The sequence below is a fragment of the Callorhinus ursinus genome, unplaced genomic scaffold (genome assembly GCF_003265705.2).
Source record: "Callorhinus ursinus isolate GAN/ISIS: 27379988/994484 unplaced genomic scaffold, GSC_fseal_2.0 scaffold48, whole genome shotgun sequence".
In the NCBI taxonomy this organism is placed as follows: domain Eukaryota; kingdom Metazoa; phylum Chordata; class Mammalia; order Carnivora; family Otariidae; genus Callorhinus; species Callorhinus ursinus.
In genome coordinates this window covers 6407239-6432615 of record NW_027397110.1, presented here as the reverse complement: position 1 = coordinate 6432615, position 25377 = coordinate 6407239, and the positions used below count along the sequence as shown (strand labels likewise).

Sequence of the window (25377 nt, the reverse complement as noted above, 5' to 3'; positions counted from 1 at the left end):
CTCTGTGACAGCTAATTCCTATGTCATTCTCTAATTAAGGAAGCTCCCACACCCTGGGATCTACAGTCCATTCATAAAAATCACAGCAGGGTTAAATCCTCACCAGTCCTCCTAATTCACAATCAAAATGCCAACAGAGCACATTCTTACTCCATAGGCAAGAGCCACAGCCACAGGACCAATCCTCACCCCTTCCCACACCAAGAGACAGCGGTCTGACTTTTGGAGACCCACTGGGAGGCAGCTGATCTCTGAAATACAGGAGAGAGTCCCTCTTCCTTCCCTGACCCACTGGCATGAAATGAGCAAACACCAACTTCAGTGATTCTAAAATAAGCCCACAGAGAACAGGTGGCTGATGAGAAGGCATCACTGCTTGCAATCCCAAATTCTGACAATAAAAGCCAAAATGACATAAACATTTTCTGAAAAATCAGATACTGTCAAATTTTCTAGATGGTTATAATAATAGGTAAAATTTATCTAGTGATTATTGTGAGACTGGCAATATCCGAAAAGTTTTCATCGTTAACTAATTTAATCAGTACAGCCACAGGTAAGTACAATTAATATTTCCATTTTTAGACAAGAAAACAAAGGCACAGAACAGTGACTTGATTAAGATCAAACAACTAATAAGTGGTAGAGCTGGGATTCAAAAGTCGAGTAGTTGGCTTGCTCTAGATACGGTTTCTTGAAGAACCCTCCAACAAATACTACATGGGTTACCCAACCAGTCTGGCCGTCTCCTACTCACTCAGCATCACAATGAGATGTAAACAAGACTACAGTGTCACGTCTCTCACCTTATGGTCACTTCTTTCCAGGTGAATGTTAGGATAACATGAGCCCGGGAAAATAAGGTCTCATATTCTGTATCCAAAAACGATGGACTAAATAATGTGACACAAAAACTGGGTAACATATACACATATCTTTTTAAAAGTAACAAAAAATTAACAGGATAGTGAGGACTTACTGGAAAGAACAGTGATCCAAAGAAGTAAGACCTGGGACAACTGCTGATCTGCCAGAGGTGGCTAAAGAGGCCCAGGGACAGGTCTGGCCCTTCCAGGGCCCTGCATAAGGAGATACTCTGCCAGCCGCACCCCCCCCAAATCAGTGGACTGGGGCTCTAAAGGGCAGCATCCTGGGAGTAAGAGTGAAATGGAAGTCAGCCTTCCCATGGATTCAGCTTCAAATCACCTGGTTAGTCCAGAAAATCTAAAACTCTTCACTTGGATTAAAGTGATCCTGGTTTGCTAGTACCCTCAGGCACCTGGAAAAAGCAAATAAAAATCCTCCTTGGAAAAAGACATCTAAGGCCTCTCATTATTTCTATAAATAATGTTTCAAATACCATGTCCAGCACACAAACATAAGAATAGACAAAACACCATGAGTAAGAACCATCAAAAACAGTCACAGACCCAAAGGGATTCCAGATAATGGAATTAAAAGAAGTTTATAAAACAACTATATTTACTGTCTGAGAAAATAAAAGTCAAGCTTGAAAAATTCAGCAGGGCACAAGAATGCATAAAAAGCAACACAGCAGATTTGAAAAGAACCAAAACTGAATACAAAAACCCATCCACTGAATTCTTAATTTCAACTAAACACAGATTAGTCAAAGAGAGAATTGGTTAAATGGAAGATAGGTCAAAATTAACTATCCAGAATGAAAAACTGAAAAGGGCACATAACTGGAGTCCTGCGCTGAGATGAGAGTGGGAGCAGAGCAACCCAACACGTCCACATAACTGGAGTCCTGCGCTGAGACGAGAGTGGGGACAAAGCAATATGGAAAAGAATGCTGGGAATTCTCCAGAACAAGGAAGAGACACTGGCCACAGACTCAAGAAATCTAGAATGTCTTCTAAAAATGGCATGACTCACTCTCTAAGCATAGTGCTGCAGCTCATTCAACAAGTTCCTAATGCAGTCGTACTAGGGGCTGCACATGGGCAATATAAAGGCAAAGCACTCCCAGCATGTGAAGAGCTCAAAGTCAAGCACCTGGAAGAGAGCTGTTAAATCATAACCTAATACACTCCACCTTATGTGCTACCAAAAAAAGGGGAGGGGGGAGGGAAAAGGCAAGAAGAAAAAGCTAGAAGTCTTTAAAAGGAAAATGGATGAAACTAAAAAGCAATAAAACTAAAAGGCACTGAAGGAGAAACAATATGGAGGATCCAATGTTTTCCAATGGTCCAGGCCTAGAAGCTATTTCCATTCTTTTTACAGTGCTAATCAAGTACCCATCACAATCTGAACTGAAAATCCTTGGCATGAGAAATTCAAAGAAGAATCTTCTCCTCATATTCCGCCCCCCCCACCAACCCTACACCTAAGAAAGGATTTTAAAAAATGATAAATCTGGACAGTTCTTCCTTCACTCTATTCATGGTACCATAAATAACCCAAACAAGCACTTTTTCCTCTCTTACTTTAGACAACATGGAGGAGCTGACTCTTGAAAGAAAGGTTAGGCAAAGGAATAGTTCCACCAGGAGCTAGCTGGGCAAAGACCAGTCACTGCTCGGAAGCAAGGAATACCTATGGTCACTTAGCAGATAATCAGGAAACAAGTGTATATAATTCATGGAATCCTCAAGTCATATGAAAATCAATCAGGTAAAAAACCCAAGGATCTCTGCCTTCTATTAAGCCCAAAACGCTAAATGAACCCTCTCCTCCAAGAAGGTAAAATAGACGGACACAGCTTCTATAACAAAGTACATACCCATATAGGGAATCAAGTGGGAGTGGAACTGGCTGAAAGGTAAGTATAAAACCCTGCTCCCAAGTTGGAAAGTTGACCTGCAAAGAAGCAGGTGATACATATACCAATGTGTTGATGAAATGAGATGAATCCTTTCTGAAGCAAAGTTCTACTGAAGTTTCTGGACAGGATGTCTATCACTGGCAGAGCTCCTGTGATTCTGTGTTTAGAATATGACCATCAGTTAATAGGACATGATTCAACACATAACTCTAAATGTCTCAGTCTTAGGAATAAAGTGGTTTACAGTATTTTATGCATGCTGGGACCACTCTCAAAGCTTGGTTTCTCCAGATCTCCTGGGTCTTGTGAGCTGTAGAGGCTTCAAAGATATCAGGAAAAAAATACAGTGATTAAATAAAAATATAGGCATCAAATTTCAAAATCATTCAAAATTGCTTCCATTTCTGGGATTCCACTATTGTTCAAACCCGCAAACAGGCTTATTCATATCTAAGCCAATGGGTCTAAATTAACTTATTCAAATGATATTAGTAGAAAAGAACTCCAAATTCCCAATGAAAATTGCCTACCTGATATCTGATAAGGGTCCAGTATCTAGAATATATAAAGAACTCTTACAACTCAACACTGAAGAGACAACACAATTAAAAAATAAGCAAAGGACTTCCACAGATATTTCTCCAAAAATGATACTGAAATGGTCAATAAGCACATGAAAAGATGCTCAACATTATTAGGAAAATGCAAGTCAAAACCACAGTGAGATTCCCACCTCACACCTACTTATATGACTATAATCAGACAGGAAATTACAAGTGTTGCCAGGATGTGGAGAAACTGGTACCCTCATACATTGCCGGTGTGAATGTAAGATGGTGCAGCCACTTTGGAAGCCCGTTTAGCACTTCCTCAAAAGTTTATACATAGAGTTACTACCTATATGACCCAGCAATTCCATTCCAGGTATACACCCCCAAAGAATTGAAAACAGAGATGCAAAACAGACACCTGAATGCCAATATTCACTGCAGCATTATTCAAAATAGGCAAAAGGTAAAAACAATCCAAGTGTCTATCAGATGAATAGATGAATCAAATGTGATATATACACAATGAAGTATTAGTCAACCACAAAAAGGAATGAAGCCCTGACATCTGCTACAACATGGATGAACTCTGAAAACATTAAGCTAAGTGAAATATGCCAGACACAAAAGGACAAATACTGTATGATTCTACTTAGAGGAGATGCCTGGGACAGGCAAATCCACAGAGACAGAAGGAAGACTAGACCTACCACAGCCTGCGGCCGGGGGAGGAGGGAATGGGTAAGTTATTGCTTAACAGGTACACAGTTTCTGTTTGGGGGTGATGAAAAGGTTTTGGAAACAGATAGTGGTGACGGTTTCATAACACTGTAAGTAATCAATGCTAGTGAAATATACACTGAAAAATGGGTTAAAATAGCAACTTTTACTACAATTAAAAAAAAGTTTGGAAGATCAGTTTCTTACAAAGCTAAAATATCAAACAATCCAGCGCCTGTGCTCCTAGACATTTACCCAAATGAGTTGAAATTTCTGTAAACACAACACTTGCACAATAATGTTGATAGCTTTGTTTATAAATTGCCAAAAACTGTAAGCAATAGACATGTCCTTCAAAAGGTAAATGGATATAAACTGTGGTACATCCATACAATGAAATATTATTCAGTGATAAAAAAAATATGCGCTATCAAGACACAAAAAGACAGAATAAAGATAAATGCACACTGCTGAATAAAAAGCGGATCTGAAGAGGCTACATAACTATATGATTCCAACTACATGACATGCTGATAAAGGCAAAACTATAGAGACGGTAAAAAGATTAGTGGTTGCCAGGGAAGGGATGAATAGGTGGGTCAGAGGGAACTTTTGAGACAGTGAAATTATTCTGTATGATACTGTAATGGTGGATATATGACATTGCATCTTCATCAAAATCCACAGAAGGTACAACAAAGAGTGAGCCCAAAAAGAGCCATGGATTTTAGTCAACAATAAGGTATCAATATCGGTTCATCAATTACAACAAATGCACCACACTGACTTGAAATGCCAGTAACGGGAAACATCTTACATTAGTGGGGTACATTTGGTCTAACTGAACTGATACTGATACTTTATTATTAACTTACTATTAAGGACTGAAAACAGGTATTCAAACAAAGTACGGATACATGCTACAATGTGGATAAACCTCAGAAACATGCTAAGTGAAAGAAGCCAGGCAAAAAACGTCACATATTGCACGATTCCATTTACATGAAGTCATCACAATAGGTCAATCCACAGACAGAAAGCAGATTGGTAGTTGCCAGGCAGGGGATGGGGGATGGTGGGGAGGGTATTAACTACTTATGGGGTATGGAGTTTCCTTTGGGAGTGATAAAAATGTTTTGAAACTAGAGAGAGGTTATACATGCACAACACCATGAATGTACTACATGTCACTGACCTGCTGAACTGTTTACTTTAAAATGGTTAATTTTGGGGCGCCTGGGTGGCTCAGTCAGTTAAGTGTCCGACTCTTGGTTTCAGCTCAGGTCATGATCTCAGGGTTGTGCGATCAAGCCCCATGTCGGGCTCACATGTTGGGCATGGAGCCTGCTTGGGATTCTCTTTCCCTTTCCCTCTGCCCCTACCCTCCCCTGCTTGCTCTCTCCCCCTTCTCAAAAATAAATTTAAAAATTTTAAAAATAATGGTTAATTTTGGTCAAAGGGTACAGACTTCACAGTTATAAGCTGAAAAAATTCTGGAAACTTAATGTAGAGCATGGTTACTATAGTTAATAATGTATTATATTAAAAATGGTTACTTTTATGTTTTGTGAACTTCCATCAATTAAAAAAGACCTGGCTGGTTCAGTTGATGGAGCATGTGACTCTTGATCTTGGGGTTGTGGGTTCGAGCCCCATGTTGGGTGTAGAGATCACTTAAAAATAAAATCTTAAAATCTTAAACATAAAACAAAACCCAAAGGAGGCATCTCAGTCTAAAAGAACCCAGGACACCCAAGAGTAAGCAATTTCATGACTTGGTCTCCCCCACTCCTCATCATTAATCCTGGCTCCCTTCCATGACTTTCAGTCTCTAGCCCTGCAAACCTTGGAAATACTGAACAAGCTGCTATGAAAGTTTCAAACACTAAAATCACTATTGTTTAATACCGACCTACTTCTCCTATAAGATCTGAGCTCAAGCACTAAAAGCTAACCTTTCACCATCATCATCCTAAAATACCTCTGGATACCTTCTGTAATGCTCATTTAAGAGGGACAGAACAACTGTTTTGACCTGAAGGCTGCTTCCTGCTGCATGATGCCAACCCTTCTGCCCACCTTCTTGGGACCTCAATCTTGATAATAAGATCACTGGCTCTTACCCCAACCACCTTTCCAGAATCAACCATTGTCTTCTAGGGCCTTCCCTTCCCTATGGCTAAATTTTCACAACGTATTAATATTGTTCTAACATGTCCGTTTCCCTCGCTATACTGTTGAACACCCTGAGAGCAGGTCCTGGAACTCATCTCAGAACTCTGAAAAACAACCGCTGCTCATCTAGTCATTTCTCCATCTGGCTTCTTGTCTTCTCCTGCAGAAGAGTAAACCCACCACCATACTTCATTCTTTACCTACCACCCTCACTGCCCCCCGCACCCAAACTCAGCTTCTCTTCAAAAAGATTCCTGACCACCAAAATAATCCTTGACTGAGGACAAATCTTCCCTGTGCCAAAACTAAATGCCATTAATTCTGTCTTTTGTCTACCTTTGTTCTTCTCTACTTCAAAAACTATTCACAGTCTGCTCACATATTCAATGCACCACACAGAGAATGTAAGGAGTGTTGACACTATAATCCTTGCCTTCAAAGAGGACTGGGGAAGGAGGGTGAGAACACGTTCAGAAGAGTATAATAAAAAAAAGATTAAATGTACACAAGAAAATTACAAAATTCCATGAGAGAAACACCCAGTTAAGGGGATGTTAGGTTTCATGGAAGAAGGAGCATATAAGAAAGGCCTTGAAAGACAGCAATCTCCATAGATGGAGAGCCGGCAGGGGGCACAGGCACAGGCAGGACCTGGGGACACAGAAGCCACGGGAGAGCACATGAGTAGGGAAACCAGAAGATGGGCCTGGAAAGGCAGAGGAGAGTCCTCCTATGGAACCCTGAGCAAGGCAAGGCATCATCATTTAAGCCAGTCCACAACCGAGAGGGACATGACAAGAGCTGTATTTTAGAAGCTCTCCTGGCAGTAGTTAGGGACTGGACCAGGAACTGGGGAAGAGCTACCCGCTGGGGGGCATGACAGCAGCGCAGGCAGGTCTCCTACCTCCCTCATTCAAACCACTTCCCAGCCCTGCTAACCACAACAGCCTCCTCTCCTACTCAGCTGGTTCCACAGCATCTCCTCAAGGGACCCCTCTTCGAACTCCTTCGCTTAAATCACTAATTAAAATGGAAAATAATAGTCTCTCCTACAAAAGTGATTAAAAGCACATCTTATGGACTGATAGAACCTATGGTACAGATTCTTTACAACAAATATGTGAGCCCCTACTGTGTACCACGCACAGCGCTAGGCAACAGAGACGCAAAGATGAAGGAGCCAGTGTCTATCCCACGGAGTTTACACTGTAGTGGAAAAAAGAGATAAAAGACAACATGTCAGATAAATGCTGTGAAGAGAAAGAATGAGGCAGAGAGCATGTGTGTACATGGGGCTGCCTGAGCTCAGGTGGGTGGGGAAGGAAGCAGCCAGGCAGTATGCATTTTTACAAGGTACACATTTTACATTAAAAGGGACAAACGGGGGGCGTCTGGGTGGCTCAGTCGTTGGACGTCTGCCTTCGGCTCAGGTCATGATCCCAGGGTCCTGGAATCAAGCCCCGCATCGGGCTCCCTGCCAGACGGGAGGCCTGCTTCTCCTTCTCCCACTCCCCCTGCTTGTGTTCCCTCTCTGGCCAAATAAATAAATCAAATCTTTAAAAGGGACAAACAGGTTTTGGAGCTACAAAGAGCTGGGTTCAAGTCTGGATTCTGTCACTTAATGGCTGAGTGACCTCTTGCAAATGACTTAATCTCTCTTCAATCTCTTTCTTTATCCCCATTTTACAAAGTACTGACCTTATAAAGCTCCTTTGTGAAAATTAAATAATATAAATACTGTGCACTTAAATAATATATGTTAGCCATTAGATCAGTGGTTTAATAGACACAGAAATTATTCTGCTACTATATTTAAAAACTAGGTAATAATTTGCCATAAACTGTCTAAAACAATTAAGTTTTTGGGAGATGAACGAACTATAACAGAAACCTGGTAATTGGGGTGCCTGGGTGGCTCAGTAGGTTGAGTGGCCGACTCTGGATTTTGGCTCAGGTCATGATCTCAGGGTCGTGGGATTGGCCTGAGTTGGGCTCCATGCTCAGTGCTGCATCTACTCATCCCCCTCCCTCTGTTCCTCCTGCCCTGCCCCCCTCCCCCCGCCGTGGTCTCTGTCTAAAATAAATATATGGACAAAATCTTTTTTTTTTTTTAGATTTTATTTATTTATTTAACAGAGAGAGACACAGCGAGAGAGGGAACACAAGCAGAGAGAGTGGGAGAGGGAGAAGCAGACTTCCCACGGAGCAGGGAGCCCGATGCGGGGCTGGATCCCAGGACCCTGGGATCATGACCTGAGCTGAAGGCAGACGCTTAATAACTGAGCCACCCAGGCACCCCTGGACAAAAATCTTTAAAAAAAAGAAAAAAACACAAAAAACCTGGCAATATTTTGTTAAAGAGTATTAAGAACCACCTTCATCCACACATAAAAACAGTTCTATTATTCAGTGATAAAAAATGAACTACCAAGTCATGAAAAGACAAGGAGGAACCTTAAATGCATGTATCTAAGTCAAAAAAGCCAATGTGACAAGACTACATACTGTGTGATTCCAACTCTACGACATTTTGGAAAAGGGAAAACCATAAGACAGTGAAAAGCCCAGCAGTTGCCAAGAGTTGGGGGGAGGGAGGGGTGAGTAGGTGGAGCACAGAGAACTTTGGGGCAGTGACATTCCTCTGTGATAGTAATGGGTACATGTCATTCTACATTTCTCTAAAACCACAGAACACAGCACCAAGAGTAAACTGTAATATAAACTACGGGCTTTGGGTGACAATGATGTGTCAATGCAGGTTCATCAGCTGAAACAAAGGTACCTCCCTAGTGGGGGATGGTGATAGCAGGGGAAGCTGCACCTGTGTGGGGGTAGGAGGTGTATGGGAGATCTCTGTACCTTTGCTCTCAATTTTGCTGTGAACCTAAAACCACTCTAAAAAATCAAGGTCGGGCACCTGGGTGGCTCAGTCGGATTAGCGTCTGACTTCAGCTCAGGTAGTGATCTCCGGGTCCTGGGATTGAACCCAGGACCTGATCAGCAGGGAGTCTTTATCTCCCTCCCCCTCTGTCCCTCCCTCTGCTTGTGCTTGTGCATGTGCTCTCTCTCTCTCTCTCTCTCTCTCTAATACAGAAAATCTTTAAAAAGTAAAAAAATTAAAAAATAAAAAATAAAGGCGTTTTTTTAAAACAAGTGCAGATAAATATGTACTGAACTGTAAAAACAGTTATCTGTGGAGACTTATACACCCTGTATTGTTTCAACTTTATACTATAAGCACACACTAATTTCATAATAAAAAGACACATTTCAATAAAAGGTAGTTCTAAAAGTTAAACTAAAACTCAATGCGAACATTCTTGACATTTTTTTCTCTAACATATATAATTATTTCCATGTATAACGACTTCAACAAAAATAACTATTTTCATATGACCATTTCATCTCTAAGAGTAGTGGGATTTTTTCAAATTTCTAATTTGGTTAGGAGTCAAATCTTATTATTAAAAGAAAATAAAATATTATGAGGTATATACTTAAATAAAATGTTCATAAGCTGAATCAGGTCAGCAAGAGAAAGAATATATTGGCTCATGGACCTAAGTCTGAATATTTATAGATGAACGGAGACAAAATTTCCCATTCTCCTATTCTCAAATGATTTTAATTTAGAATGAACTAAAACAGAGAGAAAACATTAGTCTGCTCCTCCTTAGGAGCCTATATGACCTAGTAATTTGCTAATGAAATCAGATATATGACTTCTACATGGTTGATGCTGTGGCTTTACATTAGCAGAGATAGCTCTTGAGCTGTGTCACCACTGGGCTCCTAGAAAAGATTTCCTAACCACTGACTCACTGAGGAAGCTTCTGCAGCAGATACATGTGGACCAGTATCAAATATTAAGAATACTGGCAAAAAAAAAAAAAAAAAAGTAGAGATGATGCTTGGTCTGTTGAGAAGGATTCCATAAATATATAATCTCAACTACTATAGTTAGAAGTCACTTCCAATTCTCCCTCTTTTTAGATAATAGTGTGGGGTTTTTTTGGTTGGTTTTTAAGTTTTTATTTTTTTTTAAGATTTTATTTATTTATTTGACAGAGAGAGAGAGGGAGCAAAAGTAGGGGGAGAGGCAGAGGGAGAAGCAGGCTCTGTTCTCTGCTGAGCAGGGAGCCTGATGCAGGGCTTGATCCCTGAAGGCAAACGCTTAACCGACTAAGCCACCCAGGAGCCCCTGTGTTTTTATTTTAATTCCAGTTAGTTAACACAGTGTCCTATTAGTTTCAGGTGTACAATATAGTGATTCAATACTTCCAATTCTCTTTAATAACATTTCTAAGGTTTACATCTTAAACACAGGCATACGAAAAGCCAAAAAAGCACCAACAAAAGAAATCATACTTACATTAAAAGATTGCTGAAATCTTAAAACCCAATATTTTGATTCTGAAAATAAGTTGCTGATGTTTTTTTTCATCACCAAAACAGTAGACTGAGCTGGCACCCTTTGAAAGCTCAGCACAGTAAGTTCAATAAGAACAAGCAAGTAATAAAGTCACGGAACTCATTAATTCAGAAAGGGATCACGAACAGAGAGTCAAAGGGAAAAAAGAAACTGAAGCTTCCATGGCATATTCCCTTGAGAACTGGCAGCAAAATTCATTTATTAAACACACAAAAACTATTTGCTGAGCACTAACTACATGCCAAGCACTCTTCTGGGCATTGGGGATATGATGGGGAACTGCCCTCACACAAACGATGTTCTAACAAGCAGGTCCCCCATATGGCAATTCCTGGGCTCCACTCTGCTCTGTTCCTACAATCCAAACCCAAACTCCTTCCCCTTCAAAGGGGTCATAAACTTATTCTGCAAGAGTTATCTCCCAGTTCAGTCAAATTAAACCCAGAATTGCACTGTGTACAGGTTAAGGGCACAGAGTCTGGAGTCAGTATGCCCGATACCAAATCTTGGCTCTGCTGCTTTTTAGAGGAGACCTCCGGGAAGTCGCTCAACCTCTCTGTTACAGTTTCTTCATCTTAAAAAATGGGGAAAATAGGGGCACCTGGGTGGCTCAGATGGTTAAGCGTCTGCCTTCGGCTCAGGTTGTAATCTCTAGGTCCTGGGATCCAGCCCCACGGTGGGCTCCCAGCTCAGCAGGGAGTCTGCTTTTCCCTCTGCCTCTCCCCCCTGTTCATGCTCTCTCCTCTCTCTCTCCCTCCCCCAAATGAATAAATAACATCTTAATAAATAAACAAATAAATAAAATTTAAAAATGGAGATAATAGTACTACCTCACAGGATTTTTTAAGAATTAAGCAAGTCACTATTCTTCAAGTGTTTGGAACACTGTTTGGAACTTAGAATTTATTATTTATATAATTATATTACTTACTATTTAGTATTATTTATTTCAGTTTTTGATAAATAAAATATCCTCACCTGTTTTAGAATCGAAGTGGTTGATGCTAAAATTTCCTATAAATCCATTTATTTCAACCAGTTGCTAAATACAGATCTTTCTTCTCATGCAGACTGGAGCCTGAAGAGGCACAGATGATCAGTTCATCATCCCTCACATTCCCCCCCAACTAGTCTCTCAATATCACACCTCTCTTCACAGAACTTTTTTCCATTTATGAGAATCCAGTGCCCTGGCCCAGATCCAAGGCCCATCACCAAGGGCCTCACTCTTAGTCCACAGCCCCTTCTGACATCCCTTCCCTGCAATTTCCAGGTCCCCAAATAGCCTGAGCTTTTCTCTTTAATATGCCACATAGTTGCAAGCCTTGGTTCTTGAAGGAACTTCCCTTGGAATGCTCCTCCCCCACTCTTCCACTTAGCTCTCTCTCCTAGCCATCCTTCCAGGTGGTGCTCCCATGTCTGTCCCTTCCTCTACAGTTTTCTCCAATATTCTTCCCGTACTTAAGCAGAAGTAAAGCCCCCCCCACTAATTCTCTCCTAGAACTCTGGCTACACCACCATTTTAGCCTTATAGATCCCACATAGATTTTATAAATGTGAATCTTCGGTGTCTGACTCTTCTACAACACTGCACTCCAGGGAAAGGGAAGAGGTCTTACTTACTTTGCATTTCTGGTTCCCAGCATGGCATAAAGTTAGCAATCTCAGCTCAAGTGAAATAGAAATTTTCTTTTTCTTCCATTTTCTCTGATGTTTCATTCCTATAGGCCTCCTTTAGCCTCGTGTCCCTTATCTTTAGAGATAATTTTCATCTCTTTGCTAGCCAATGTAAAAATTTTTTTTTTTTAAAAAGAAACATTTAATAAATGCCGCAGGCTGCAAGATCCTTCACTCCAACTCAAATTTCTCCTGTTCGGTGTGTTAGAACTTAAATCCTCTTCCACACAGACTTCTTCGACTAAAAGATGAAAATTGTACCCCTATTATGTTTAAACTTATACATCCACTAGGAAAAAACAAAACAAGCGGCACTGAATTCACTGCAATGTGCACATCTGTGCTTAGGTCTGTTCACTAGTGTGCAGGTACCTGTTTATGTGTTAGGTTCATCTACGCTGCCTGGGTGCTCTGAGTTTACAGGAGTCATTTGGCGGGAATCCTGAGGGCATGTTCTTTACACCTCTGCCATCAAGTAGGGGTTACTGAACACAAGGGAGACTGTTCCACTGTTCTAAAACTCTACGGGAGAAATTGCTGGCGTTCCTCAGAGAGCAGGAAGGTACTCGGTTGGTTCACCTAAGCTACTAAACACCCCATCCGACCTCATCTACTATTGTTTTCCTCCTCAGAGTCGAGAAACAGTTGACCATCACTCTTTAACACATCCCAAGACCCTTGTTAACTTATGGTTTAGAATACTTCATCAGGTTAAATTAGTTCTTTGGCGGATATTTTCTCGAATTTTTTCCCCATTCTTAAACCATTTTAGTTATTCTTAGGAACACTTTGCAAGTTTTTTTTTTTACAACGAATCCAAATTTAACATTACTCTTTTTAAAAAGACTTATTTATTTATTTGAGAGAGAGAGAGAGAGCAAGCCCGTGTGTATGCTTGTGTGCCGGGGGGGGCGGGGACAGAGGGAGAGAATCTCGAGCTGACTCCCCACTGAGCGCAGAGCCCTGACACAGCTTGATTTCACGACCCTGAGATCATGGCCTGAGCGGAAATCAAGAATCAACGCTTAACTGACTGAGCCATCCAAGCGCCCCCAAATTTAACATTACTTTTAATACCTACTATGTGAAAGAGATAGAGAATTAAGATTAACGAGACATGGTGGCCACCTAAAAATACACAATTTTGTGGTGAAATAGACACATTCTATATCAACTGGAACATACGACATACATAACTGTAACATATGGGTAAAGACAGAGGAGGAAGATGGGCTTCTAGAGCAGAGCCTCAGAGATAAAGCCGGCATTTACTCTCAGTGCACTGACAAGGCAAAATGCCAGATACTGGGGCTATAAAATAAAACAAGACACAACCTTGACTGCAAGGATCTTACCACCTAGTACAGTGGTGTTCAAAAACATTTTGCAGTTTTTTCAGCAGAAATTTTACACAGATACCCAAATGCTAAGAGAGAGATGAGAGTTGCTGCGACTGAGTTGGGAAGAGGTGAGCCTCACTCCTCCGGCCCAGCCAGGCCACCTGGGCCCCAGCCACCTCTGCAGACCTGCAGCAGCCTGGCTCTGAGGAATTCAGAGTGCCCCCACCTTACCCCGCTGCCTCAACACAACACTTCGAACATGGCCGCCTACCTAACCATGAATGTACGTAAGGACTGATTAAATAAAACACGAGAGCTCTGAAATCATTTACGAGTTCCTGGTCTAATGCATGGAAATGGCAGAGGCATACGGGGAAGGAGTGGGATGGCCAGACACAAGGCAGGAAAAAGCTGAGTCCCAATCACGGGAATCTAAAACCAAAGAACTGTGAAGGTCTGATCAGTTTCTTGAAAATCCGAGGTGGAAAGCTCATCCTAACTACTTTCTATTCCCCCACCATAATTCCTTTTCCTTAGCCCGCTCTATCTGCCCGCCGCAGCAGTGTCCTCAAATCTCTCCTGCCTTTTTCAAGCCTCCAATACCCCACCCCACTCTTGTCCCTCAGCAGGATCCTCACAAAACACACAAACAGGTGCTCCTCACCTTCCAGCCCTCATGCCTATGTGTCTCCCACCCACACACCTCTGCTTTCCTCCCGGAGGAGTATTCTTACCATCCAAACCAATGCCCCCGGTCACGGGGGGCCCTGAGATATCCCGGAAGGCCTCCCCGTCCAGCACGCCCTCCTGCATCTTCAACACCGTCCTGTACCGCTCCTTCCCACCTCCTTTACACATACTAGAGCTTCTCACATATTTTTAAAAATGTCTTCACGTGGCGCCTGGGTGGCTCAGCTGGTTAAGCGTCTGCCTTCGGCTCAGGTCATGATCTCAGGGTCCTGGGATCGAGCCCCACATCAGGCTCCCTGCTCAGCGGTGAGTCTGCTTCTCCCTCTCCCTCTGTGACCTCTCTTTCGCTCGCTCTCTCTCAAATAAAATAAAAATCTTTTAAAAATGTCTTCTCTTGACTCCAGATTTTCCCTGCAATTTTTTTTTTTTTTTACTCTCCTTTAATAACCAAACTTTGGGAAGACTTGACCCCAAACTTACTGTGCCACTTCTTCACCTCACTTTCTCATGAACACACAATAGGCTGGCTTTAACTATCCCCTCCCCTCCCAAATGACACTTCTCGGTAACCTTGGCTACCGCCTCTGACTTGAAACACTTTCTGTCCTCGTGCCACGCACTCTGGGTTTTCCTCCAAACCTGTCTGGTTGCACCCTCCCTGCTCCTGAAACACTGCCCTGCTCCCTTAAATGTTCACATTCCTCAGATTTCTGTCCTCCCCTCTGAGCACCTGTCATTATTAGCAACAATAATGGGGGAAGGGTCTAAAACTACGAAACCTCCTAAATAAGGGCTGAACTCTGTAAAGTCCTCATTACTGGTGGGAGATGCTCAGCACTCAGGCAGGGAAAAACCAACTGCTTCTCTACCTCTACATACTCACATCCTTGTCCACTCCTGAGAAAAATCTCCTCTATTTCTAGGCTGGACCACATGTGCTAACCTCTGAGTCGTAAGTCTATGGCCCAGCTCCTTCTCCTAAATGTTACATCTGTGCCTCAAACGCTTGATGCCTTCCTCAAACGTAAGTCCAAAATGAAATTCATCACTTTATACCCCAGCCCAATCGTCTTTTCTCCACCATTTTCTATTTCAATGAATGGCACCACCATGACCTAGTTGCCAAGCCCGAAGTCTTTACTCTCCTTGGCCCCTTCTCCCTCACAGGTGGACCTCCTAAACAGCCTCATCACGTCACCACCATCCCCACAACGCCTTCGCTTAGTCAATACTTTTGTCCCACATGGGCCAAATACTACTGCAGACACTAAGCATACAGCAATGAACAAGTCAAGCTTAACCTGAGAGGGAGGAGACAGGCAAACAAACAAAAGGCCAAGATAATTTCAGATCTGATCAAAGTTATGAATAAAATAAAGTTGGGTGATGTGATGGGGCATTACTTTATTAGTCAGAGGGTCAGAGAGAACCTCCCAGAAAAGGAAACTTTTAAACTGAACCTGAACCACAAACAGACAAGTCTCTCACAGATCTGGGAGGTGGCGTGCTCCTGGCAGAAGGAGGAGCCAAGTATAACGGTGCTAAGGCAGAAATGAACTTCAGGTGTTCAAAGAACAGGGGATAAGTCAACAAGGCTGGAACGTGCACGGAGTAAGGAGTCGGCCAGGGCAGATGGGCTCAGAAGAAGACGGGTCAGACAGGCCCTAGCTGGCCACCATGAAAGCAACGGAAAGCTACTAGAGGACTGTGGGAAGACAACTGACACAACGCAGTTTGAATTTTTAAAGGTCACTTTAGCTGATAAGTGGAAAAAATGGCTTGGGAGGAGGCCAAAAATAGGGGGTTGGAACACCAGTCAGGAGGCTAAAATACAGTCCGGATAAGAGGAGATGGTGCTTGAGGTGGGAGAGACAAATTCAGGATACATTATGGATATAAAGTGAACAGAACTTCCTAGGAGATGAAAAGTTGAAATGAGGGAGAAGAGAAAGGGATCTGGGACAATTCCTAGGTTGTTTATAGGTATAAAGTACAGACAGTAAAATTACATATAGTATATGATTCAATCAGATTTGATGATGGCCTATCAAGACTTAGAGGATTTCCATCACTCTAGAAAGTTCCCTCAATGTCCCCTCCCTGTCAATCCCCTTCCATCCAAGAAGCAACCACTGATGTGATTTCTAGTATCACAGACCCCTTCTGCCTACTCAAGATCTTGTAAGTGGGATCACCCATTATGTACTTTCTTGTGTCTGGTGTTTCATCCAGCATTAATATCTATGAGCTTCATCCTTACTACATGTATCAGTAGTTTGCTCCCTTTTATTGCTGAGTGGTCTTCCACTGTATGAGTGTATCTGTTTATCCATTCTCCCGCTGACAGACATCTGGACTATCTACAGTTTCTGGCTACCATGAATAAAGCTGCTATGAACATTCTTGTATAAGGCTTATTTGCGAACATAAATTTTCATTCCTCTTGGACAGATATACCTAGAAATAGAACTGCTGGGTCACAGGGTAGACATACATTCAGCTTTTTTTTATTTTTTAAGATTTATTTATCTGAAAAAGAGAGAGAGAGAGAGGGAGACAGAATCCAAGTGGACTCCACGCTGAGTGTGGAGCCTGACGTGGGGCTCAATCCCATCATGGTAAGCGGAAACCAAGAGTCAGACACTTAACCAACTGCACCACCCAGGCATCCCATATATTCAGCTTTTGAAGAAACTTCCAAACAGTTTTCCAAAGTGGTGGCATCATTTTATACTCCATTTACACCTTTGTAGATGGACTCCAAGGACACTTTTCATCCCTACCACATCATCTCCTTTGCTGCCTGTCTCATGCTATTCATTCATTCATTCAACAAATACCCTGAAGGATGAGGAAAAGAATGGGCTGGCCAGACAGTTTGAGGCTGAGGAAGGTAGCATACAAAGCAGTCCCTGAGGTGGGAAAGAGCTGGGTGCCTTCAGGAGACTTGAGAGAAAGTGGATGTGGCTGGAGGACAGCAAGGAAAGGCAGCAGGAGGGGCAGTCAGAGGCAGGCAGGGCCCAGGGTCCTGAGGGCCGTGTGAGAAATGGGAAGGAGCTGGGATTGTCTTCCAAGTACTATGAGAAACCATAAAAAGATTGTTAAGTAGAGGAGAGACAGGCAACTCTTGGCCACTCCGGGCAAAGTCGAAGAGAGACAGATAGAAGAAGAAATGGAGAGGCCATGATGAGAGGCAATCACAGTGTTCCAGGTAAGAGATGATGATGGCTCAGAGGGCAGTGGCAGTAGAATGGACAGACCCCAGTCACAGCACAGAAACAGCACTGATGGTGACTTGGTGATGGATGACATGTAGAGGATGGGGAGAGAAAGGGAGGACTCTCATCTGGGAAGCTTGGTGGCTAGGAAAGCGACTTACGGAGAAGGGGACAGATGAAGGAGAAAGAACTTTCAAGGAGTGTCTATTCAGTTTTGGATTTAGGAAGCTCAAGCTACTGGTGACGTATCCCTGCACTGGTGTCACACAGGAGCTGCAGCAGCTAGGAGAGATCTGGCTGAAGTTACCAACGTGGGGCTGATCAGCTCACAGATAATCATGAAAGCCTGGGGATATCCGAGAGCACCTGGGGAGAGAGTACACTACAATACGAGGGTCCAGAGAACACCAACCGTCAAGCAGAAGGGGAGGAGTGAGCTGCAGAGGCGGGAAGGGACAGCTGAGAGACAAGCGGGTGGATGAGGAAGTAAATGATCCACCCCTCAGAAGCTGCTTGTGACCTTTTTTTTAAGATTTTAAAATTTATTATTAGAGAGAGAGAGTGAGCGAGGATGAGTCGGGGGGAGGGGCAGAGGCAGAGAGAGAATCTCAAGCAGACTACCTGCCAAGCCCGGAACCCAACGCGGGGCTTGATCTCACAACCCTGAGATCATGACCTGAGCTGAAATCAAGAGTCAGACGCTCAACTGATGGGGCCACCCAGGTGCCCATGTGACCTTTCAAGTTAGGGTTCCACATCTTGGCAGAGTACCTCGTACTCCCTCATCAGAGCCCTTCTGATACCCCTGTTTCTGTGCCCTTCTCTACTGGGCAGGTATTTGAGATACCCGAGTGTACTCTAAAATCCATACACTTGGCAGGAACCAACACTGCTCTAGTCCAGTGTCTTAGTACACAGCACAGTGTTGAATGTTCATGTCATAGACAACTACCACTTACTGAGCATCCCCTAGAGGTAATTATTTTTATTTTTATTTTTTTTTAAGATTTTATTTATTTGACAAGAGAGATAGAGAGAGAGCACAAGTACGCAGAGAGGCAGGCAGACGGAGAGGGAGAAGCAGACTCTCCACTGAGCAGGGAGCCTGACATGGGGCTCAATCCCAGGACCCTGGGATCATGACCTGAGCCGAAGGCAGCCACTTAACCAACTGAGCCACCCAGGCGCCCCCCCAGAGGTAATTAATGCACTCCACTGTATGCTTTTCCTATGTTAGTTCCTTTTCCCAATGGCCCCAAGGAAAGTGTACTTCCATCTTACAGATGAGGAAACTGTGGCTCAGGCAAAATGTCACTGCCTAAGTGACGGAGCCAGACTGTAGCCAGATATCCTCCTTCGCATGCTCTGCTGCCTCCGTAGAGTGCCCGTCACATGGACTCTTTACAGCAGGTGCCCTCTCACATTCCTGCCAAAGGGATACAAAAGCTGTCCCCAGGTAAACTGGCCCACCAGGGCTCTACGTCAGGGAAATGTCCAGGGAAGTAGCTCTGCTCGTCAAGACTCCCTGCTCTTGTCAGGCACAGTGAACCATCTCCACACTCCCAAAGTAATGCTTCATACTTAAGGTGCTTCTGAATGTAGAAATCTTCCACAAAACCGAGGTCTGGAGGTGAAAAAACAGGCCTCTTAGGGCCTTAACCCTTGAATTTTAGAACTCAGCCGCATTTCAGAAATTTCCCCCTACACCTAAAGGGCCTTATTCTAACTTCACAACTAATGCTGAATGTGGCATCCATTCCAGACCAAGACATAATCAGGATGAGATTATGTCTCAGTGGGGCCTGAGAAACCAACACTACGGATCTGTGTGAAAAGTAACAATGGTATAATATTCTTTTCCAAACTCTGATTTTCAGATTAATGTGCTGCCTCTGCCCTGACTACTTCTTCAAAGTAGTAGCAAAGTAGTAGCAAAGTAGTAGCAAAGAGACAGAGTGTGAGGTGGGGGGTGGGGGAGAATCTCAAGCAGGCCCCACGCCCAGTGCAGAGCTGGACACAGGGCTCGATCTCATAACTCTGAGATTACGACCTGAGCTGAAATCAAGAGTCAGATGCTTAACCAACTGAGCCTCCCAGATGCCTATGCCCTGACTTCTTCAGACTGGAAAGACATGGGCTTTTTCCTAAGTGGGTACATTAGTACTCAGAGACTTCCTTTCTTTTTCCACTCAGGAGCAACTGTTAACTACCAGTCTTCTGGTGAGAGAACATGGGCTATGGTGGAAAGAAAACCAGCCTAGGCTGGCAAAGAGCAGGGTCCTAGCCTTGACCGTCAGCATAAAGCTGTATGAATCTGGAAAGTCACCACCTTCCTCAGCATCTCTCCTGAGTTGTAAAGCCAAAGGGCTAGCTAGACTAGCTGATTTCTTAGGTTTCTTTCAGCTCTCTATAGAACTCTATAATCAGAGAGCATAGACAGGGTGGGTAAAGGTATCTAGGATGCAGGAGGATGGCTGGGAAAGGCTGGGAGGATGAATCCTCCAGGCTACGATTAAATTAACAGTCTGAACTGCACTGCCCTGCATACAGATGTTACTAATATTTGTTGGTTTCATTTGAAGCTTTAACAAAGTATGATGATTACAATACCCCAATCCAACTTCCCAACAAAGAAACATAAACACAACTGAAGAATGTTTCTAATAATGCCTAGCACCCACCAATATTATATCTCTACTTTTTTTTATCAGAACTACCCTTTACAAGAGGTAATCATTGCTTATTCTTTTTTTTTTTTTAAAGATTTTATTTATTTGTCAGAGAGAGAGAGCGCACACACACAAGCAGGGGGAGCGGCAGGCAGAGGGAGAAGCAGGCTCCCTGCTGAGCAAGGAGCCCAATGCGGGACTCGATCCCAGGACCCCAGGACCATGACCTGAGCCAAAGACAGATGCTTAACTGACTGAGCCACCCAGGCGCCCCTCTTTCTTACCCTTTACAGGGTATCATTAATGATCCATCTTAAGCTCTTTTGAGCCAGGTCCCCAATCACAAAGCATGAAACAGAGGAAAGGTTTCAGCCAACCACTTACATTCTTTGGATTAACTTCTCAAGATGCTCAAGGCTAAAGCAAATTACTTACTTTGTTTAATGCCATTTTCATCCATCCCACAGACCAAGTATGACTGCCCTCCTGGCAGAAGAGGCTTCAGAAGAGGGAAGAACATCTACTCTCACACAGCATCCTGGGTCACTATCATATGTCTTTTTATTCTCTTCATAGTTATCCCTACCTGATATTCTTATTTACTTAATGTTTACAGCCCATCTCCAGAGCAGGTTCCTTTTCTATCTTGCCCACCACTGCATCTCCCATGCTTAGAAAATCACCTATAAATATTTGTTAATGAAAACTAGAACACACACAGAGGGCCTCCATCCACATTCAGGAATGTGATGTTCAAACATGGAAACCATCTTCCAATCGGGGGCCATGGCATTCAAGTGTTCCAATGAACTTCCACCCTTTCTTACAGCACGGCTTACGTGTGCATAGGACAATAAGGATGTTTCCTCCTATAGTTAATGTTTTCTCTTTCTTAACTTCCCCACAATGAAGCATCAGATAGATAACAAGCCACAGACACACCAATAAGTCACTTTTTAGTTCATCTTCCTGCTGGGTTGTGCACATTACCTACAAAGCAAACACAGCTCTAACGTGAAAAGTACTGATTGTGTTTGTCACCACGAGAACCGTTTCACCCACACTGCACACATCATAGGTATTAAGAGGACTTTAAGCAGCCTAATAATAAAAAAGCTATCCAGTCTAAGTGCAATGTGCCCAGATTATGCTCTATGAAAGCCATGCCTTCATTATATTTCAAATGTGTAACTTTTGATGTATGGTTATATTCCATCATAAACAGGGTTCTACTGTTTTGCTTTATTTTGTTACTTTTACCTCCACAAAAAGAAAATGAAGGCAGCAGAGTCAGAAACCCCAGACAACCTAATGAGCACTAAGGTGCCTCAAACACAAGCTTAAGGCACACAGGGGACTGTCTTTTGGAAATGTATCTTTTCAGTCCCATCTGGTCTAACACAGCACAGTCACCACCTAATGGGATTCCTGTGCAGTGCAAACCTGTGTGGTAGCACAGACGGGAAGAGACACAGCCCCTCATATGATATCATTCTCTGAGGTGATACAAGAAGTTTTCGGCTCAAAGACAGAATAGCAGACTTGGGAATGAAGGAGAAACTTTTTAGATTACATGTCAGGTGCACTAGCAAAACTGGCTAGTCATAGGCAAAGTGAAAGTTTACAGAAGTCCCAGGGGTTACTAAACCAGAGTCTGGTTTAGTGGCATAGCTGCAAAAACCATGCTTTCCAGTATTTTGCCCAAGTCCAGATTTTCATTTCATTATAACTTAAGAAAAAAAAGAATAGGGCACAGCAGGAAGTATGGATTCCAAGGCCAATCTACCACCAGCTGATTTGTGCCTTGAGCAGGCAGTGAGCTATAACAGATCTAGTAAGGCTTTGGAGCTACGGTAAGGATGGTCTCTGTGACCTCTCAGGAAAAAGAGAGAGCACTTACCTCTCAGGTATGCTGGGTACATTTTGTAAGACACATTAAAATACCTGGGACAGAACCTAGCATAATGGATTTAAAAAATAACAAAAACCCGATACAAATATTAACATCCTTTCCTATGTGATTTAAACTACATTCCATTCCATTTTATGAAGTTAAAGAAAAAAGTATACCACTAAAAGGTTATGGAACCTAAAGCCCATGTCTCCTAACATCTTACTACCTTAGCAATCTTCTCTCTCACACACACACACACAAATCACCTCTGCAGAATAAGACTTTTATAATGATCTTTTCCTCGTTACATTATAACACAAATATAAACATATGTGAGTGTGAAAACTCCTTATGACTTAAGTAACCAGCATTTTTAAAATCCCACACCAAACACCAGGTCATAATTCAAATACCCACACAGAATAAATTACTTATTTTGAGAAACTCCAAATAACTGCTCTGTGTAGCCATATAAAAGTGTCTTACCCATGTGACAGGCCCGATGTTAACATACAAGAAAAATGATACCAATCCATCTCCAAAGTCAACACTATAAGCACACCTCCCCTTGCTGAGGCCCTTTTCGAAACTGTACGGACTGAATAAAAAAGGGACAGAAGACACATTACACCACATTAGGCACATGTCCTCCAAGCATCAACAGTAGCAGGAATTTAAGACAAACAAGACCAAGGCTGAGGCTGGTCAAGAAGGGCTAACCCGTCAAAAGCATGGCCTAAGGCTCTCACACACCATAAAATCAGTGAAACTAATTGGGGTTCTGCAGCATCTGAGAGGAAGCATCGGCTACCATTAAGGAATAAATTGGGGATGCAAACAATTAGTGCACCCTGAGGTGACAGTTAATTCCACCAGCATACCATTTCACAGGAGATACTATGGAATTCCACTTGATCCCTACTCTGAAAATACTAAAGTGAGAAATTTCAAAAATTAGCCAAATGCCAAATATCCCTTCCAAGAATTTTAAATAAGGTCCCTCCACAATTCCCTGCACAAAAGGATCTTGGAACTCCTAGAGCCAACCAACATACACAGACCCAAATACACTTAACATTATCCACGCTTCCAAATAGTCAAATGTTTTCTGAAATCTTTTGTACAAAGACAAAAAATATAAGACATACTCAGCACAGACTATAATAAAATATACTTTCTGAGAAGCACAGAACAGTATCTGGGATTTGAGGAAAAACTATGCTAACCAAGTCTGATGCTCTGCTGAAGAACGAAGAGGCTGGAAACTAAAAAGTGGGATAGGATCTTAAAAGCCAGGTAAGAAAAATCCTGCATTTCTCAAGAAGGCTGCCTCTGGCTAAAACAAAAGCACAAGGTAGTAGACCAAAAACAAACAAACATCAAAAAACCAAAACAAATGAGAAAACCTACCCAAAACCCCTGTAGTGTTTGACCTAGAAGGGAGCCCTCATTTAACAGATGAGGAAATTGGGAGGCTGGAGAGGATAGGTAACTTGGCCAGGGTTACAGCTTATTTGGGGGCAAAGCTGGAAGTAGACTCCTGGTCTCCCAGGTCGGACTTCAGAGCAGTTTCTCACTCCACCATGTAAGACGTTCCGCTGCCACCCCATGTAACATGTTTCATAAAAGTCTTCACTGAGGCTGTGAACATAAGGGTCCAATTATCATTCAAAGATCTGCCCGTTAGATAATAGCTTGAAAATTCCATCCATTTTACAGCAGTTACCAGAGTCATCTAATCTTGGAGGGGGAAAAAAAGCAAAGAGGAAAAGGGGGAAAAAGTCCTAATTTCCATCTGTCCCCTAAGGGCAAACTAAAGGGATGCCTACAGACAGGCAGACAGCTCTAGCATCCACAACCACAAAAAGACAATAATCCCCACCCACAGGCCCAGGAAGGCGACCGCTCCGCGGCCCCCCCCCCAAAACACACTAAATTCCACTCCCATCCCGACGCACAGGAGACATTCCACCCCCAGCCGCTGCCAGAGCGAGCTGGGCCGAATGGGCCACTCTCCTTCAACCACCACTCCCCCCACCCCGCCCCAAAAGAGACGAGGAGCTTCAACCTCAGGCCCCTAAACCGGCGCTCGCTCGCACCCGGGACCACAGGATCCAACACCCACCCCGCTCACCGCGGCGAGGGAGGGGGAGAAACCCCCACGCAGGAAGTGTGTCCCGCGCTCCGCTCCCCGCCCCCCCGTGCCAGGACCTTGCGCCGGGTCAGCCGGTACCTGTCCTCCGCCCCCAACAGGCGAGAAGCTGCCGCGTCCACATGGCTTCAGGTGTTCACATGGCAATAAACGGGCCCCCGTCCCTCCCGCGGCAGGGCGCGCTCCGACTCCCGGGCTCCCAGCACCGCTCCCGCCCCTAGCCCAGCCTTCGCCCGCCGGCCTCGCCCCCAGCCGCCACGAAGAGGCGAGCGCCGCGGGACGCCGGGGGCTGCCAGGGGTCCCGGGGTGGGCGGCGCTGACCCCGCGGACCCCTGGGCGCCGCCCGCTCACACCCGCCGCCTTTGCACCCGAGGCCGCGACAAGCAGGTACCTTTCCCCGATACCCTGAGGCTAGGACTGGTGCCCAAGCTCTGCCGGACTCCCAGGCCAGATCCCTGAGACCCCTCAGCGCCCTGATGCCAGGCCGGGCCCCTTCCCCTGCGCACCCCCGGGCCAGGCCGCTCCTCTCTGCACTCCCGGGTCGGGCCAGGCAGGGACCTTCCCCTCAGCACCCCGTGCCCTGGCCTCAGAGTCCGGGGGGCTCAGCACTCCAGGTCGGCCGGGCCAGGACCTCTACCCCAGCCCCCGAGGCCGGACACCCCGGCATGGCCCCAGCCCCTCAGCCCCTCAGCCCCGGCCCCTCCCCCTCAGGCCCGGGCGGCGGTTACCTGCGGGAGCCCCCCGCCCGGTCCCTCGGCCTCGGCCGGGGGCGGGAGGGGAGGGAGCGGCGGCGGCGGCGGGCGGCGCTGCGCGAGGTGGGGGTGGGGGAGCCTCCGCCGCCTCCAGCTCGGGCGCCCGGGCCGGCGGCGGGGCGGGCCGGGGCCGTGGCCCCTCGAGCCTCGCTCCGGCCCGCGCGCTCGCTCCCCGGTCAGGCGCGCCTCAGGGCGGGCTCCCCCGGCGGAGGCCGCGGCCGCCTCGCAGGGGCCGAAAGCGGCTCGGCTCGGGGTTTTTTCTCTCCATTCTCCCAACACACAGGAAATAACAGAGCGTCAGGTGACGGCGCGCGGCCAATGG

General features: G+C 44.4%; 1 protein-coding gene across 1 annotated transcript in view; it reads right to left on the bottom strand.

Moving 5' to 3' along the window:
* The window catches only part of TCF20 (transcription factor 20), a 103672-nt gene extending 78349 nt beyond the window's left edge, over window positions 1-25323 (bottom strand). The window contains exon 1 of the mRNA XM_025881495.2: window positions 25032-25323. The gene's annotated coding sequence lies outside the window, so the exon portion shown is untranslated. The remainder of the gene's footprint in view (window positions 1-25031) is intronic.
* Between the last annotated feature and the right edge of the window lie 54 nt (window positions 25324-25377).